The sequence below is a fragment of the Elephantulus edwardii genome, unplaced genomic scaffold (assembly GCF_000299155.1).
Source record: "Elephantulus edwardii isolate Elephantulus edwardi_28Jun2011 unplaced genomic scaffold, EleEdw1.0 scaffold00431, whole genome shotgun sequence".
Classification (NCBI taxonomy): Eukaryota; Metazoa; Chordata; class Mammalia; order Macroscelidea; family Macroscelididae; genus Elephantulus; species Elephantulus edwardii.
In genome coordinates, this window is record NW_006400181.1 from 716,902 (window position 1) to 735,966 (window position 19,065).

Genomic DNA, 19,065 nt, shown 5'->3' on the forward strand with positions numbered 1-19,065 from the left:
TATATATATACCCTTACAAAAAAGTTACTAAAATATTAATAGGTATTGATTCAGTGACTAGGGTAATGGGGGTAGATGTGTCAGATGGTGAGACTGGCACAGGACAGTGCAGAGTTTATATGACCCCCAAAATCCAGTCAAACTTCTCTATACGATGCATGGATTGATTACATTTCTAATTATTGCCAAGATCTCTAAAGAAACAATAGATCCCATCCTCTTTCACACACACCATACAGTGCTCTTTCATTCAAGCTCACCACCTGCTCTGTGGGAGAAGGATGTGGAATCTTCTGCTGTGCGATTTACTGCCTCTGAAAACCTGCTGGAGACTCAGCTATCGGTCAGCTATTTGACACCACACAACAACAACTACAATGACTTAAATAGTTCGTTTCTATTTTCCCTCCTCTTGTTTATACATTACAGTATCTCAATTGATTAAATTTTCTACACCAAATTCCACATCACTGTCTAGCAAGAAACCTAATTCACTTTATTTCTTTATAAAAGCATATTCTAATTACTAAGCATAATGGTCAACTCAGTCCTTTTCCTAACTCATGTTTTGTATTATTTCTAAGAATTAAGTAATACTTTACTTTCATAGCAACTTTGTTTCTTGATAATCAATAAAGAAATTTTTGATACATCATTTTCTAATAATTAAAAGATTACCCATAATCATAGAACATTTATCTTAATCCAATTATATAATTTACAAATATCTATCAATTAAAGATCTCCAAAAATGTTGCAGTCTCTAGAAAGGAAATTGATAAACTCTGGATCTTAATTACTTTTTTTAGTAATTAGATATTTCAGAATTCAGTAAATTCCTTTATCTTTTACAAAGGATCACTAACATCACTGATTATCAGAACATATAGGAAATTTTTTTAAAGGCTATGACTTTCCAAGCCACACTCTCCAGTCTGGTGAAGGTTTATGTGCAATAGGCATATTACCTGGGTTACCTGTATAATGAAACCATTATCCATCTCACCTTCTGGATTATTGTGCCTTCTCCTTCGTACTAAAGAAAAACTATTTCATGCACTGATGCCATCTCTGTGCACATAGAGAATAAGATAGTCTACACTTCATCTCAAAAGTAAGAGATGTCTCCCTGTGGTCAAGAATTTCTACACCTCAGGAAAATCAGTCTCTAGAAAAATGATACCTTTTAAATTATGGGGATTCTCAGGATGAAGAGCCACTATGTCTTGTAACACAAAAAGAAGTCTAAATGTTGTTGTTCCATACCACTGAGTCAGAACAGACCCATAGCTGAACCGCCAGTGGGTTTTCAGAGGCAGTTTAATTACATGACAGGAGACTGCCTATCTTTCTACCTTGGAGTAGCTGGTGGATTTGAACCATGTGCCTTTGGGATTGCAACACAGTTTCTTACCCGTAAGCTACCATAGCCTAAAAAGAAGTCTGAATTGAGAGAAATTGAGATAATTGAAATAAATCTCTCACAGCAATTAGTAAATAAATGAAATAAAGTTTTCAAAGAAAGACAAATTTGTGAGTAAAAAAAACCCTGTTTACATAACTATTTTACAACTGACTCTTTAGAATCAGTAAAGAATCCTTTACAAGATATTCATTCTCAATTCATTATACTGCTCTTAACTTCATAAAGCATAAACATTGGTTTATTTAAAAGATAGAAAATACTTTCTTATTTATATATTACTATGATTTGAATCCATAATTTCAACTCCTGAGTAAGCCAGTCATGTAAAAAGAAACACTCTTGTGCTAAGGGGAAAAGTCATCAGATAGTTTATTTATATTTTATTTACAACTCTCATTGATGCATCTATTCAAGTAAGACAACTAAAAGGTGAATCTAACATAATTAAACTCAGTGGGACCTTGGTCATAATTCTGATAGTAGATTTCACATCTCCAGAGAGACAAGAAAGATAATAATCCACATTTACCAAGATATACAGGGAAGAAAGAAAAAAGTCTTTGGAGCACTAGACTGAAGGAGTGAAGGAGTGGATGGAGGAAACCACAGAAGAACTTGAGGTCTTATCAGCCAAAGGAAAATGTACAGGCTCAACTTGAATGCAAAATGTCATGAACTTCTAAATAGGCAATCAAGCTCAGAGTTTACGTTCAATTTATGTCATAGCTGACAATAGCTGACAGAATCACCACAAAAGGTGGTTTAAGAACAAAACACTGAACTCTTGATTCAATTGTATATAAATCAGGGTCCTCACCTGTTGTGAATTAACTTGTGTTATCTCAAAAGCTATGTTGAAACTCTCACCCCTATATCTTTGAATGTGACTATTTGTGGAAAGAGTCTTATGAAGATTATCAAGCATAATGTCCTAATTCCTACAGATTAGATGTCCAGAGTATGTAAGATGAAACCTCTCATCTTCACTTTGAAGGAGCTTTATGACTATGTCTGTTTTTCTGGCCTTTGGATATAATCAATATTCTTTGCCAACTCAATATATCACAGTTATTGATTCTTCTTCTGACTTCAGAATTCATTGCGCAGGTTTCCCATGAATTTGAGATAAAAAAATATCATGGCTTGGTTAGGCACACTTCAGTACTTAAAGTGACATTTTACATTTTTTACACTCTTAAGGGAGTATTTCATAGAAGACATGCCAATGCAACATGTCTGATTTATTCACTATTGTTTCTATATGGGTTGCTTACAAATCCAAAACATTAAATATTTGGCAACATCAATCTTTCTATACTTGTCATGATTGGTTGCTTTGTGAGGACTGCTTCATGTTGATATGTAATCCAGAGTGAACATAATCTTCATTATAAGGGCTTCAATTTCTCTTTATCAAGCAAAACTGTGCCAAACGTATATCAGAGGTTGATACTGAGTTTTCTTCCAATCTTAGTTATTATTGAAGTTTAAAAACTAAAACCTTTATTGATTATATTTCAACACATAAAAATAAAAAATTCTCACAACAGGGCAATAAACATCATAATAAACAGAGAAACTATTGGGTTTTGAGGGGTTTTTTTTCTTATTTGTATTTACATCAAAATCCATGAGCACAGTAATCAAGAAATCGAATGACATATCAAATTGGGAAAATCTATTATCCAGGATTTCTTAAAGAACAACAATGTCATTTTGAATATTATGGTAAATTTTGCCCAGACAATGGTATTTTCCATTGCCTAGTACATTGTGAAAGTTAGAGTGAATATAAAGAAAAGCGTATAAGACAGATGCGTTGAATTATGGTGTTAGAGAAGACTATTGAAAATGTCATGGACTGAGCAAATAACAAACACATCTGTCTTGCAAGAAGTAGATTCATAATGCTTCGTAAAGACAAAGATGTTGAAAGGGTGTTCATTCTGCACACTTTAATAATGTTATCAGGAAAGATACCCTGGAGAGAGGACTCATGCCTGGTAAAATTGAGAGTCAGGAGAAAAATGCCTTCAACAATGCAGATTGACACATTGACTGCAAGAGTGGACTCAAACAGAAGAGGTTGTGAAGATGGTGCAAGATTGGGTCGGGTTTCCTTCTTTGATACACACAGGTACTATGAGTAGGAGTCAGCTTGAGCACTTAACAGTAACAACATCTGTGTTGATGTTGCTTTTTCTTCTCATAGTCTAGTTTCTCAGGTCAGTTGATGGAGTTTGAATAAGGATATATCAGAAAAGATACATCTATGAATCAAACCATATTCCCTTACATTCTTCAAAAGAATGCCTCTTGATCTATGACAGTCCCTGTGTGAACACAATTAAGTCTTTGGAATTTTTATTCTTCTCAATGTTGAATATATTTTTTAATAATCCAAAAACTTGAATTTCTTAGCAGAGTAAGTGAAATTCAACTTTCTAGTTTTCTCTACTTCAAGTTAGCATTTACTTGGTGTCTAAAGAGGAGAATATAGTCCATGGAGGCACAGACCCACCATCATCTTTCTGAAAGGGCCACAGGGAGTAAGAACAGCCCAGCTCCTCACTGTCCCAGAGCAGAAAGCAGATAAAGACTTGTAACTCGGGTCCATGCTGCCTCTAGAGCCACACCAACAGTAAGAGGCTCGTCTGTTTGTTAACTCACAGAGCCACAGTTGTGAAACGGAGCATGGAGTTTATTAGGGAAGTAAGTTGGAGAGTGGGGGAGGCAAAGAACACCACCAAAAATAAGTTCAGATTTTAGCCCAAGTACCAACACACAATTCCTCAATTAGTCCAGGTTCTGGTTTCAGTTCGGCTTTCAAATCCATATCACCCAATAAGTTTTAACTCAGAGCAGTTATAAGTCAACTTCTCCTTCAAGCATCTGACAACAACAGAAGCCTTTACTGACTAGCACAAATGCAAGAAGTCTCAGGTCATACCTTGCCAGTTTCTTCTCAGCAATGATACAATCTCTCCACCATCACCAGAGTCTCACTCTCTCCAGGGTCTTGCTCCAGTCTCCCTCAAGTCTTTCTGCCATAAGTCTTACTCACCTCAAGTCTTGCTGCCCAGTGTGAGAAGCACTCTTTCCTTATCTTAGCCCCACAGCTGTTGGTGATTTCCAAGACCATACTGATTTACAAGACCATGTGCCTGCAGTTAAAGTAGCTGGAGACCAGAAGGGACTAATTAAAATGAATTTTTTAAAACCCACTTTTTAGACTAACACCACACTCAGTGTAAACAATAACATCCCTGGTTCCATCTCTTCTCTAACCAGTTTGAATTCTGGTGGTGCACTACTGGTGCACTGCTCCAATAATGTTTTAATTAATACCCACAATACAATCACACTTTTCCGTTTGCTCCCTATCATTCTTATTTCAATTTATGATTTCATACATCTCAGATATGTTTGCTACTTCCTTTGTCCTTCAGTGTTTTGTTCATTGTTGTGGTTGGGTGTTGATCCCAGCAAGACTGAATTACTGACAAGTTTACTGCTTTCTCTATAATCATGATATTATCTGTTGGTTCTGTGGCAAGGAAATTTGTTTTCTTGATGTCGAGATATAAATAACCCAAAAGTCAGTAGTTGTTGATCATCCGCAGCAAGTGTTTCAAGTTCTCACACTCAGCAATAAAGGTTGTGCCATCTGCATAACGGAGGTAATTGATGAGTTTTCCTCTGATTCTGATGCTATATTCAACTTCATAGAACCAGGTTCCATGAATTATTTGCTCAGCATACAAATTGAATAGGTAAGAATACATCCCTAATGCATACCCTTCTTGGTTTTAAACCATGCAGTGTGTCCTTGCTCTATTCGGACAACTCCTAGATCTCTGTATAGATTCCATGTGAGCACCACTGAGTGTTCTGGGAGTCCCATTCTTTTCAGTGTTAGCCATAGTTTGCTATAATACACACAATCAAATGCCTTACGTAGTCAGTTGCTCGACAGGAGAGGGATAGGCAATTTGCTCCTGTGTGATTAACTGCCTCTGAAAACCCATCATATGGTCAACTATGGGCCAGTTCTGACTCTATGGCACACAACAACAGCAGTCAATAAAACACAAATGGACATTTTTCTGGTGTTCTATTATTTTAGCCAGGATCCATCAGACATCCACAATCTTTAAATATTGTCATATTTTGCTTCATTTAAGGAACCCTGGTGAGCTATCAGGTAAACAGTTGTCCTGCCAAGAAAGCCAGGTGGTTTTAATCCACCATTTGTTCCATGAAAGAAAGGTGGATGATATACTCCCCTGAAATTTAATGCTTCTGAAAACCCACTTTAGGTTCAACTATGAGTCAATTCTGACTCAAATGTAATGACTGTGACTGATAGGGCTTCAGTATGTCTTTAGTACTTTTACCTTGAGAAATTTCAAACACGTTTGAATTGTTTGTATTGATTTTCTACCTTTAGTTCTTTAGCTCTTTGACAACAAATGTCAAGATCTCTCTTGGCGTCCATTTCCTTTTTTCTTCTTTTCCTCTAATTTTAGTAAATTTGGTTTTTCTTTAAATGTGTTTTATTTTTTCCCACAATTCGTCTGGTCTTCCATAATTATGTATAATGTGTCAAATTTATTCTTTTTTTCATTAAAATTTATTAATTTTAATGAACATTTACAGAGATTTGGGGTTTTCATTCATTCATTGTTGCACTATTTTCTCTACCCTCCCCCCAGTTCGTTCCTGTTGCACTATTTTCTCTACCCTCCCCCTAGTTCGTTCCTCTTTTTTTTCTTCCCCCTTAAAAGTCTGCTTTAATTGTCCTATTGCCACAGTGCTTGTCAAATCCAGTTCTGATTAATCTCCTTTGTCAGTGTTCAAATTTATTCTTGATATGGTCTCTAAAGTCAAATGGAATTATCATTATATTCCTTATCTCTTCTGAACTGGTTAAATTTTCTTTAACTTGAACTTTAATTTGCATATAAATTATTGCTAGTCAGCTCCATTATTAATCCCTCGACTTATTACACCAGATAGTATTGAACTTTTCCAACATTTTTCCATAGATGTAATTGCATTGGTTTCTATCTATTACATCTGAGCAGGTCCCCATGTGAGTAACCGTTTAATTTGTAGAGGGGAGAGAGAATCTTGGTAATGAATAAGCCATTGGTCTTACAGAAGTCTGTCTGTAAATGAAATCTTCACTTCTATTGTCAAGGCCATATTTTCCAACTACAGATACATTTTTGGTTTTCAACTTTTACTTTCCAATTATCAGTTTTTGTTAGGTACTGAGTTGAGTATGACTTATAATGACCATGTGAACAACAGATCTGAATCTTCTCTATCCTGTGCCATTCTCATCATATTTGACACACTTGAACCTGTTGCTACAGTCATTGTGTCCATCAAGCTCATTGAAGGTCTTCCAATTACAATGTTGTTATTATTGTTGTTGATTGTTGTTGAGTCAAACATGACTCGTAGCGACTCCATGAACAAAAGACCTAATGTCTGAGCACTGGTGGCCTAGTGGCAAGAAGCTGCAACTGCAAGCTCAGAGGTGCACAGTTCAAATCCACCAGACGCTCTGCTGGAGAAGGAGGAACAATCTCCTCCTGTACCGGTAAGATCTGATTTGACGGTACACACAAAAAAAATAATGAAATAAAAAAAAAGACCTAATGTCTTTCTATGACTATCGTCATTTCTCCACATTCATAGAATTTCAATAGACATCTTATTTAGGAAGTGGATGCAACTCCTGCTTCCAAACCTGTTTCACAACTGGGAGCTCAATCAAACATTATTGGGAAGCCATTATGGCATTTGACACCCAAATAGAACAAAGTTCAGTATCACAGCAAGCCTCAGTACAGCAACTTGATAAAGTGATGTACAAAACAGAAGAATGTTCCTCCAAAGCATAGCAACACTAGCATCACTTAGCAGTGGTTAAGTGTTGTCAGGTCGAATATGACTCATAGCGACCATATGAACAAAAAACCTGAACTCTGTTCATAATTAACATAATTTCTTTATATTCATAGAGTTTGTAGAGTTTATAGAGTTTCCAGAGGCATCTGGTTTAGGAAGTGGATAGCACTCCTGCTTCCACCTGGAAGCTCTTCCAAACACTATTCATGATTGGTAATCGTTATGGTATTTGACACAACTATGGCACTTAACATTGAACTATGTTTAAGGATTTAAGCCATTAAACAAATAAAAACCCATACTTGGTTTGTGCTAAAACAGTTAAAGCTATCTATTATTTTTTAAATGTAAGAAATGTACAATTATTCTTATAGTATTTTGTGCTTTTTGATTTCTTGAGATTGCCTTTCAAATTCTCTTGTTTTTGTGCATCCTTGGGCACCTTTACTAATGACTATTAAAAAATCTTGTGTCAAAACAAATGGCACATGTCCTCATTTATAGCCATGTTTTTTCTTCTTGTGATCCAAGAAGTGTCCAAAATCTATATGGAACAGTTGCCCATTATCTTTAACCATAATGATTGCAAATTTGTTCCACTTTAGGCTAACGAAGTTGGCAAAAATATTAAATATATTCATATTTGGCTTTAAAAATTGATGTGCAAATTTGAGTATGTTTGTCAACTCTTGATGATTTTCCTTGTAACTATATTGGCATTCAACTTTCACTGACAACATGGTACTTCCTATTAATCATTCGGAATTCCATTTCATTTTTTGGAAATTCTCATTTTCTTTGATTTGTAATGAATACATTCGATATTATTTTTAAGGGGTTCTAAAGGCCCAATGGTAAATTGCTGTGCTGGCAATCCAAAGGCACATGATCTAAATTCACAGCTAGCTACTCCACAGTGAAAATATAGGCAATCTCTTTAGATGAGATTTACTGCCTCTGAAAACCTCCTGACGGGTCAGCTATGGGTTTGTTCTGGTTCTGACTCAACAATATACTCAAGTATTTATACTCAAAATACTCAAGTATTTAACAACATAATCTGATTAATAGTGGACATAAGCACCTGTCTTGGAATTTTGTTCTTATTCTATAAGACACTTTTTAATTACTTTCATGATCTCACCAAACATTGCCCAAGAATAAGACATTCACTTTAAGGCAAAGCAATTATTCATGTTAATTAGCTATAATAATTTTAAACCCTGCCTCAAACACTCCCTATGTTGTTGTTGGTAAGTGCCACTGAGTCAAGTACTATCCATAGTGACCCTATGAACAACAGATCTGAATCCTGCCATATCCTGTTGCCTACCTCACACTTCCTGACACATCAGAGCCCATTGCAGCAGTTACCGTATCCATCCTCTCCTTCGCTGACCCTCTGTCTTTTGAGCACTATGTCCTTCTCCAAGGAATAACCCCTCCTAGCAACATGCCCAAAGTATGTGAAATCTCATCATCTTTGCCTCCAAAGAGCATTCTGGCTTCACCCTCTCTAAACAAACATACCTGTTTGTTCTCTTGGCCATCCACAGAATGTTCAACACTCTTCTCCACCACAGCTCAAGGGCTTCAATTCTTCTTCTGTCATCCTTACTCATTGTCCGGCTCTCAGATGCACAGCAAGTGAATGGGAAGACTATGACCTGAATCAGATGCACCTTAGTCCTCAAACTGACATCATTACTCCTCAATAATTTGGGGAGGTCTCTAACTGCAGACTTTGCCAGTGCAATGTGTCTTATTTCCTGACTGCTGGTATCAAGGGTGCTAGTAGTGATTCCAAGTAAGATGGAGTTGACAATTTCAATCTTTTCTCCCTCTATCATGATGTTGCCTATCAGACCAGTGGTAGGAACCTTCATTTTCTTGACAATGAGATGCAATCCATAATGTAGGTTGTATTTTGTGATCTTCTGCAACAAGTGATTCAGGTTCTGCTCACTTTCAGCAAGCACGGTTGTCATGTGCAAAATACAGGTTATTGATAAGTCTCCATCCAATCCTAACGACACATCCCTCTTTATTGAGACTGGCTTCTCTAATAATTTGCTCAGCATACAGACTGAATAGGTATGGAGAGAATACAACCCTGACACATTCTGTTCTTAATTTCAAACCATGTAGACCCTCAACCAGGTGGATTGACACGGTAACTGCTGCAATGGGCGTGTCAGGAAGTGTGAGTATGGTGCAGAACAGAGCTCAGATCTGTTGTTCATAGTGTCACTAAATATTTCATGGGGTAGCTTTGTGTTGTACTTGACTCAACACCACATAATAACAATAATAATTGTTTCCTTGCTCACATGAGTGCAATTACGTGCTCTGGAATTCCCATTCTTCTCAATGTTAGCCATAACTTAGCTAACTAATAACCATATAAGGTGATAAATTATAACCATGATATCATTTTCAGTTGCAGCGTCATCTCCTACTCACACAAACTCCATTAACAACAGTTCTCAACCTTACCCGATCCTGGACAATTTTCACACTGTCTGATGTACCCATAATTGAAGTTTTCCTATTAATCTATTTTTTAAAGTCTTATGCTTCCTTAACAACTGTCAATCTTTCCAACCATGGTATAACTTTCTAAGCACTCTTGTTGTTGTACCATAGAGTTGGAACTGACCCACAGCTGACCCTCCAGAGAGTTTTCAGAGGCAGTTAATCACATAGGAGATTGCCTATCCTTCTCCTGCAGGGGAGCTTGTGGCCTCGAACCGCACACCTTCGGAATTGCAGAACAGCTTCTTGGAACTAGGCCACCAGAGCTCCCTAAGGACTCCTAAAAATAGGTCCAAAATACGTGAGACAATTTCTTACAATTTTCACTTCTAAGTAGTACTCTGGTTGCAATTCTTCCAAACCAGATTCATTTATTCTATTAACAGTACAGTTCATGAAATGGCTTTGAGTCATACTCAAATCCACAGCACCTAACAACACCCTTGGCAGTCCATGGAGTGTTCACAAATACTACATTTCAAGAGAATCACTTTTTGTTATTTTGTTTTAATTTTCTTTACACAGAGTGCAGGAGGTAGTTACAGGCATTCTGGGAATACTTCTCAAAGAGCACCTGGAAGTTGTGGGGTTTTTTGGGGGGTTCCCCCACTTCTTCTTTTATATTCCTTTGGATGGCTGGCTGGTGTCTTCATGACAGCCTCATCTTGATGGCAGTCAGGCAAGGGAAGTTTCTGGGGTCCTTTTTGTTGTGTGTTACTGTTCTTTCTCCTCCTCAAAAGTGGGCGGCCCTTGAGCCTTAGACTAAGGGTAAGAGTGGAGGCCCCCTCGAGGGTGTGGCTTTAAAGTCCTGTAGGGCCAAATTTATTCATTTTAGAAGAACAATCTTTAAAATACTCAACAATCTTTTGTTTATTTGTTGTACTGAATAACTTGGAATTGCTGTGATGCTGAACACTATTCCATAGTTATGGCAAATACCATACTGATTACCCATTATGTACAATAGTTGAATGAGCTGCCAGATTGATTCATGTTCGGAAGCAGGAGGGGCATCCACTCCTAAACTAGATGCTTCTGGAAACTCTACAAAGTCTCTTATAAATGTACAGAACTTATATTAATTATAGAACAGAGTTCAGGTCTTTTGTGGAAAACTTACTCTGAGTCATATTTGACTCAACACTTAATCACTGCTAAATGAGACCAGTGCTGTTATATCTGGAGGAACATTCTTCCACTTTGTACATCACTCTTTGTCAATGAGGTAAGCTGGGTTTGCTATGATGCTGTACCTTGTACTATGGGAATATCAAATACCAGAATAGTTTTCCATTGTGAACAGTGTTTGGTGGAGCTCCCAGTTGTAAAACAGGTTGGGGAGCAGAAGTGGCATCCACTTCCTAAACCACATGCCTCTGGAAACTCTATGAACTTGGAGAAACAATGATAGCTATGGAAAGGCGTGGTTCAGATAGTCACTATGAGTCGACCTCAACTCAACAGCAGTCAACAACAACACCATTCCTTTTCCAATTTGCACATGAAACAATTGAAATATTATGGTTGAGATCAGTTTCACCTTGGTCTTCAAATACACTTGCTCTTTAGCGCTTTAAGAAGTCCTTGACAAGCCTTTCCTAATGGAACATACTTTTGACATTGATTCTACTGTTTCCACATGAACTGACTGTGAATCCAAGTGAAATAAAATCCTTGACAATCAGTTGTGTGTGTCACCCTCACATAACTGACCCTCAAGCAAGTTTTCAAAGGCAGTTAATTGCAAGGGGGGAGATTGCCCATCCACCAGAGCAATTGGTAGATTCAAAGCAATTGCCTTCGGTATTACAGCACCGCTTCTTACCACTAGCCACCAGAGCTACTCATTTTCTTAAGATTTACTACACACTAACAGCTATATTTTTTCATTATGTTTCAATAATGCTTCAAGTTCTTCTCTTTTTTCAACAAGCATATTCATATCATCTACATATCACAAATTATTGGTGAATATTTCAACCCTAATATGTTATTCTTCTTCGTGAGGCCTAGATTTCCAGATTATATGCTCAACATACAAACTGAATAGGTCAAGTTAAAGATTATAACCCTGACACATACTTTTTCTGATTTTAAGTCATGCAGTATGAACTACTGCTTTTTGCAGCATAACTATATCCCACATGAGAGCATTGTGTGGTGGTAAGATTTGTTCACTTTCTTGTTCGTTGCCTTATAACTGAGGACACAGCCAGCTGGGAACATGTAAGATAAATCTGAGGTTCCACTCACCATCGTTAGCTCTCCTGTGAGCATTGGTCTCCAACTGCCTCAGCTGCAGATACTTGATCACTGTCAGTTGATCACTGTCTTCAACATTACCAACAGCTGTGAGACTGACATGAGAGAGAGAGAGCTAAACACACTGTGGAGAAACTATGGCAAGGGGTAGCCTGACAGGGTCAGATGGAGCTAGGGTCAGAGTCCTTGAGATAGGAAACTCAATACCAGGGAAAGAGAGAAAGAGAGGTGGATCCTTCTGAGTTAGAGGTTCTTCTGCCAGAGGTATCTTGCTTTGTTCTGAGAAGCTGCCTGGATTAATTGAGAGATACATCTTGCTGTTGATTGAGAAGCTGTCTAAAGTAATTGAAAGGCTGTGTCTTGCTGGTAAGCTGCTTGGAACTGTTATTTACTAAATCTAGACTTTCACTGATGTATCAAATATTTTAATGGTTACCCATATTGGATGGTGTTTGGTGGAGCTCCCTGATTGAATCAAGCTTGGAAGCAGGAGTTGCATCCACTTTCGTAATAGCTTCCCTTTGGAAACCCTATGAACCTGGAGAAAGGATGAAAGTCACACAAGTGTTGAGGACTTTCCTTCATAGGGTTGCTATAAGTAACCTACCACTTGACAGCACATAACAACAGTAACACCAACATAGAAAGAGATCAGTTGGCCTAGTGGAAAGAAAGTGATGCTACCAAGCCAAAGGTGCGTGACTTTAATCCGCGGCCCTCAGGCCTGTTTTTCATTGTTTCTGTTCATTCTTCTAGGTCTCATAGTCCTGGTGTGTCCACTTGCCATACAGAAGTAACTTGTCATTGCTCCGAAGCTGAACACTGTGACACTGATGTGTCAAATGTCTTAAGGGTTACCCATGGCAGACAGTGTTTGGTGGAGCTCCCCAATTAAATCAAGCTTGGAAGCAGGAGTGGCATCCACTTCCGTAAATAGCTTGCCTCCAGAAACCTTACGAACCTGGAGAAAAGATGAAAGTCACACAAGTGTTGAGGACTTTGCTTCATAGGGTCGCTATGAGTCACCTACCACTGGATGGCACTTAACAACAAAAGACTTTCACTGAGTGATCTCCTTTGCCTCCTCTCTCCTTTGTACTGAAGGGTTGAAACTAATAACTGAATAAAATGGTATGAAAGGGTATAAAATCTTTTCTTCTGTTGCTGCTGCTTTTTTCCCTTAAGCCACTTGACCTTTGGGCAAAGCTTAGTGGAAGTTGCAAAGCCAGGGCCTGATAAACCCCACAACCAAGGTATAAAGCGATTCTGTAAAGCATGTGTGGTCATTTTCAATGAATTTCAGACCTGGTAATTTGTGGACATAGATGTAGCAGAGTGGGTGATCATGTTTGGACTTGGAGGAATCAGTTTTAAAATGAGGATGTTTATGTCTGAACTTAGAAGGATTCATTTAAACTGTGGATGTTTTTGATTAAGACAATTCTCCTTGGTGGAGTTAGTGGTCAGATTCAACCTTTCTCATGTCGTCCCATTTCTTTTACTCATAAGAAATAAAACACAAGTAACTATATTTCTGATATTCCCTGCTCTAAGTAAAAAATCTATTTGACATAAGCAATGTTATTTCTCATTCCATGATCTCTTCTAAACTCAGCTTAACTTTCAGGCAGTTTCTTACGGAGGTACAGCTTTAACAGAGTTTGAATAATCTTCAGAAAAAAATTTCTTTAAGGTTTTTATTAATGACTTTTTTTAAAAATGTCTGCATTATATTGAACCAAATTTTGGGGGCTGGTCACTAACATGAATGTATTCTAGGTTCTTGGCCAAGTAACTATCTTTCAAATTTCTTGGCATTCCTTCAAATTTCTTGGCAAACAAGAGTGAACATTTCATTCATGGATGTATGTGTTTGCTGAAAAATTTCACTTGGAATTCTATCAATTCCTGTTGTTGTTGTTGTTGTTGTTGTTGTTGCCGTCGTCATCATCGTCGTTACGTGCCATTAAAATGAGGACAACTCATAGTGGCTTTACGAACAACAGATGTGAACTCTGTCCTAGCCTCTGCCACCCTCCAATCTTTGGCACACTTAACCCCATTGCTGTAGTCACTACATGAGTCCACCTGGTTGAAGATCTTCCTCTTTTTCACCATCCTGTCATCTTCCCAACTGGTTGGAGGGTCATCTATGGGTTGGTTCTGATTGGATATCATACAACAGCAACAACTGCTTTTCTAGGAAGAAAGAAAAACCAGCATATTTACAACAACAATCTTTTGAAGTGACATAATCAAAATTTTATACATCAATTATCAATCAATCATCATCAATCATCAATCACAATCAACACTCTAGGTACAGCAGCCAGGAAATTAAAAGATGGATTGCACTGGGAAAATCTGCTGTCAGAGACCTCTTCAAGGTACTGAAGAGCCATGATATCAGTCTGGAGACTAAGGTGTACCTGGTCTTTAGCAATGGTCTTTGTAATTACTTAATACACATGATAAGAGAATTTGAGTTATGGTGCTGGAGAAGAGTACTGAATATACCATGGATAGCTAGGAGAACAAACAGGGTCATCCTAGAGAGGGTGAAGCCAGGCTGCTCCTTGAAGGAAAGAATTCTGAAGTTTCATGTTACATACTTTGGACATATTGCAAAGAGAGACCAACTCTTGGAGAGGGACGTCAGTGGCTTGAGAAGGTGGAGGGACAGCACAAGAGAGGAAGACCCTCGATGAGATGAATTGATTCAGTGACTGGGGTAATGAAGTTAGGTGTGCCAGAGACAATAAGATTGGCACAGGATAGAGCAGGGTTTAGAGCTGTTGTACATAGCGTAACAATGAGTTGCAGGCAACTCGGCAGCACATCATAACAACAGTACCACTCATATCACACACAGTCAAAATTCTGCTGAAGATTATCCAGAAATGACTGGAACAATATTAACATTAACATTGACATTGACATTAACGTAGAACTTCCAGAAATACAAGCTGGGTTTAGAAGAGGCTGTGACATTAAAGACATTATCTATCACTAATGTCAGATGGATCGTGACAGAAAGCAAAGGATAGCAGAGGGATATCTCTCTGTGTTTCATTGAGTATACAAAGGCATTTGACTGTGTGGATCACAACAAATTGTGGTTAACCTTGAGGAAAATGAGAATTCCAGAACAATTGATCGTGTTTGTGCGAAACCTATACTTGGACCAGGAAGCAGTCTTCAGAACAAAGCAAGGAAACACTACATGTTTCAAAATCGGGAAGGAAGTGTGTCAGGGATCCATTCTGTCTCCAAGCCTTTTCAATCTATATGCAGAACAGACATTTGGGAAGCTGTGCTAGCAAAAATAATGATTATTCAGTCTGTTATTCTAATGGGGTCCCCTTGATAGGAAGAGTCTGAGTTTTTCCAGTCTAAATGATCTGTGGCGGAGAAAAGAATATGGTCTTCATAAGATTTGTTTTTTACTTGCTGTGTACAATAAGATCTTTGGGTAACTGCTGAGGGAACATTACGTGGCCTTGTTCTGAGCAGCCGTGGTGAAAGGATAAGAGATGGAAAGATTATGTATCTGAATCTGACTGAAGTGTTTTGCCACTTAGTATCACTGGTATATCAGAAACCACGGCACTGATTTGAAAGCCAACTTCTTGGAAATATTCTCTTAAGATAGTAATCATAACCAAGGCATTGGAAATTTGGGGGCTTTTTAACTGCTTCTATTGGGTGATCAGTGTCCCCTTCTTTTTTTCTCATCCAGCAGACACCCTCTGTATTCTCATTTTATGGTATAGAATTTTAAAAGCCAATGTGTATGGCTCTCATATAATTTATTTGACCTTTGGCAAAATAATGTTAATTGCTGGATAATTTAAGGATCCAAACAAAGCCCAATTTTCTCCAAAATCTAAATTATACAAAGGCCAAACTGCTACCATTAAAAAAATTATATTGGTTAATTATTTATGTTTGCAAACAGACTAATCATACAAATTTTCTCTAACAGACTTTTCTCCAGAATGAAAACATTTGCTCTTAATTTTGAGCAATGATCAAAAATGAAATGAACCGAAGAAATGTGTTAGTAGATGTGTTACGTTTAGATGTGACACAGGTGAACCTTCATCAGATACAGTTTCACTTTTGTTAATCATATAGAATACAACTTCTACTCATCTGTTTTTTTCTGACTCCAGCTCCTTGTACATTTCATTGTAATATTTTGCTTTGTCATCCCGTAATATTTTGCTTTGTCATCCCGTGCTGCCTTTTGGAGTTTTCTATTCAGCTCTTTAGTATCTTGAATTCTTCCTTGTGCTTTGGCTTCTCTGCACTCTAGTGCAATCTTCAGAGTTTCTTCTGACATCTATTTTGGTCCTTTTTTTTTTGCTCCACAGTCAACACTATTGGCACCAATAGCCAGGAAATTAAAAAATGTATTGCAATGGGGAAGTCTGCTGTTAGGGACCTCTCCAAAGTACTGAAGAGCAATGGTGTCACTATGGAGACTAAGGTGTGTCTGATACAGGCCATGATCTTTGCAATCACTTGTTATGCATCAGAGAGTTGTACAATGACTAGGAAAGATAGAAGGAGAATTGATGCCTCTGAACTGTGGTGCTGGAGAAGAGTCTTGAATGTACCCTGGACTGCTAATTAAAAAACAAATTCATCCTAGAGAGGGTTAAACCAGGCTGCTGCTTGGAGGCAAGGATTCTGGGGCTTCAACTGGCATATTTTGGACATGTTGTAAGGAGGGACAGGGCCTTGGAGAGGGACATCATGCTTGGGAGGGTGGAGGGATGGTGCAAGAGGGGAAAACTCTCTATGAGATGGATTGATTCAGTGACTGGGGTAATCGGTATGGGTGTGTCAGAGGCAGTGCGATTGGCACAGGATAGAGAAGGGTTTAGGGCTGTTGTACATAGGGTCGCTATGAGTAGCAAGCGACTTGATGGCACATAACAACAACAACTCATCTGATACAACTTCTATTCTTAAAATCAGTTAAATCAGATACAGGATGACACCAAGGTGCCACAAAGAATGGAGCGCTTCCAATTTCAATTGCACAGATTTTTATCCAAAATATTACAGAAAACAGGCATGATTGTGCAACAGGCGGAGCTAGAGTTCTCACTCTCGCTCTTACAGATTTGAATAGTCCTGAACTTAACACCACCCTACCATGGACAATGAATAAGGATGACAGAAGCAGAGTTGATGCCTTTGCATCGTAGTGCTGGAGAAGAACACAGAATATCCCATGGACTTGCAGAAGAAAAAACAGATACCTCTTGGAAAAGGTGCAGCCAGAGTGTTCCTTGGAGGCAAAGATGGTAAAGCTTCATCTTTCATACTTGGCACATGGTAGCTAGGAGAGGCTATTCCTTGGACTGGGGCATCATGTTTAGAAAGATAGAAAGTCAGTGAAGGAAAGAAAGATCCCCAACCAGATAGATTGCCACAGAGACTTCAGCAATGAGATCTAGTGTGTCAAAGATGCACAAAGGATGTCAAAGGATGGCACAGAACTGGGCAGGGTTTAGGTTGGCTCTTCATACATCATAGGGTCAGTATGAATTGTAGTCATCTGGATAAATAGCAATAACAAGGTTACTACTGTGATTTTAAAATATTCATGAGTAAAAATGTATATCAGACATTTGTTCTTTATACTCTTTATACTTACTATCAATATATTCATTATTATGAATCTTTGCTACTATAGACAATAACCCAGGAAACAAGATTATTAATCTGTGGATTTATTTGCAATTATGAGAAGAGCAAGAGCCACGTAGGACAGGCATGTCTAACTTTTACTGACTTCAGAGTAGGGAACTATTCCTGTCAACAGCATCAAAGACACAAAACCAATTCTCATGAGGTCATACATGTCCCTCACACTCCCATACCTCTTTCTACTCTTTCTACTCATCTCCACAGCAATCTTACTGCTTTGCTAAATCCAAAGTCTGATGCAATCGCTCATAGACCCCACAAAACCATGTTTTGGAAGTCATAATATATAATCCAGATTAATTGCAGAATATAGTCAGGATAGCTTCTAAAATGTACACCCAGGCACCTCAGCCTTGAGCCTCATGGCTTTAGACCAGCATAACAAAGTTCTCAAAGTTGCCAATATTGGTTCACTGCCCCCCTCCAGATCTTGTAACAAACTTTGGCAAAGCTTAGTTTTGGTTCCACCATGGGGGAGGACTGAGAGTAATAGCAAGCTTTGTCTCATGTCGGGTCTCTCTGGTCCTCTGCTTCAGATCTGACTGCTACTGTGCGTGTAGCTGGACCAAGGATGTCTGATCCTGAAGAACATTCTATATTCTTTTGCTGCTGATTCTCCTCTTCTTTGCTGGTAAGAAAGATCTAATCTGCTGCTGTAACTATTTAATTTATTGGTGAGATTAGTCAATCCCTTTGTAGATTGGTGAGACTGGCCTATGTCCTTGTGGAATGATGAGATGGCCCGTCTCCTTGTGGATAGACTAGCATAACCTATTTTCATATTCCTGCTCATTCACATGGAAGTCAAGTTCAGTGGCTAGGAAAGCCATATTTTAAAAAAAAAAACACTCTACAATAACATATAACACATTTCCTTCACTATTTGGCAAATGGAGTATAATGCTAAGTCCAGAAAGACTCTGTATATTCTGGTTCATTTTTGTGAGGATTTTGTAGCTTAATTTTATAAACTTAGGATGATTCTAATATTTAAGATTTCATATTTCAATGTTATTGTTATTGTTATTGTTGTTGTTAATGTCTTATTAATTTGCCTGTAGATCATAGCATTTCTATGTACAACAGTTCTGAAGCTAGTCCTATCTTCAGCAGGTCCTCCTTGAAAGCTATTTCAACATGTTGTTGTTATGTGCTGTTGAGTCGCTTGCGACTCATAGCGACCCTATGTACAACAG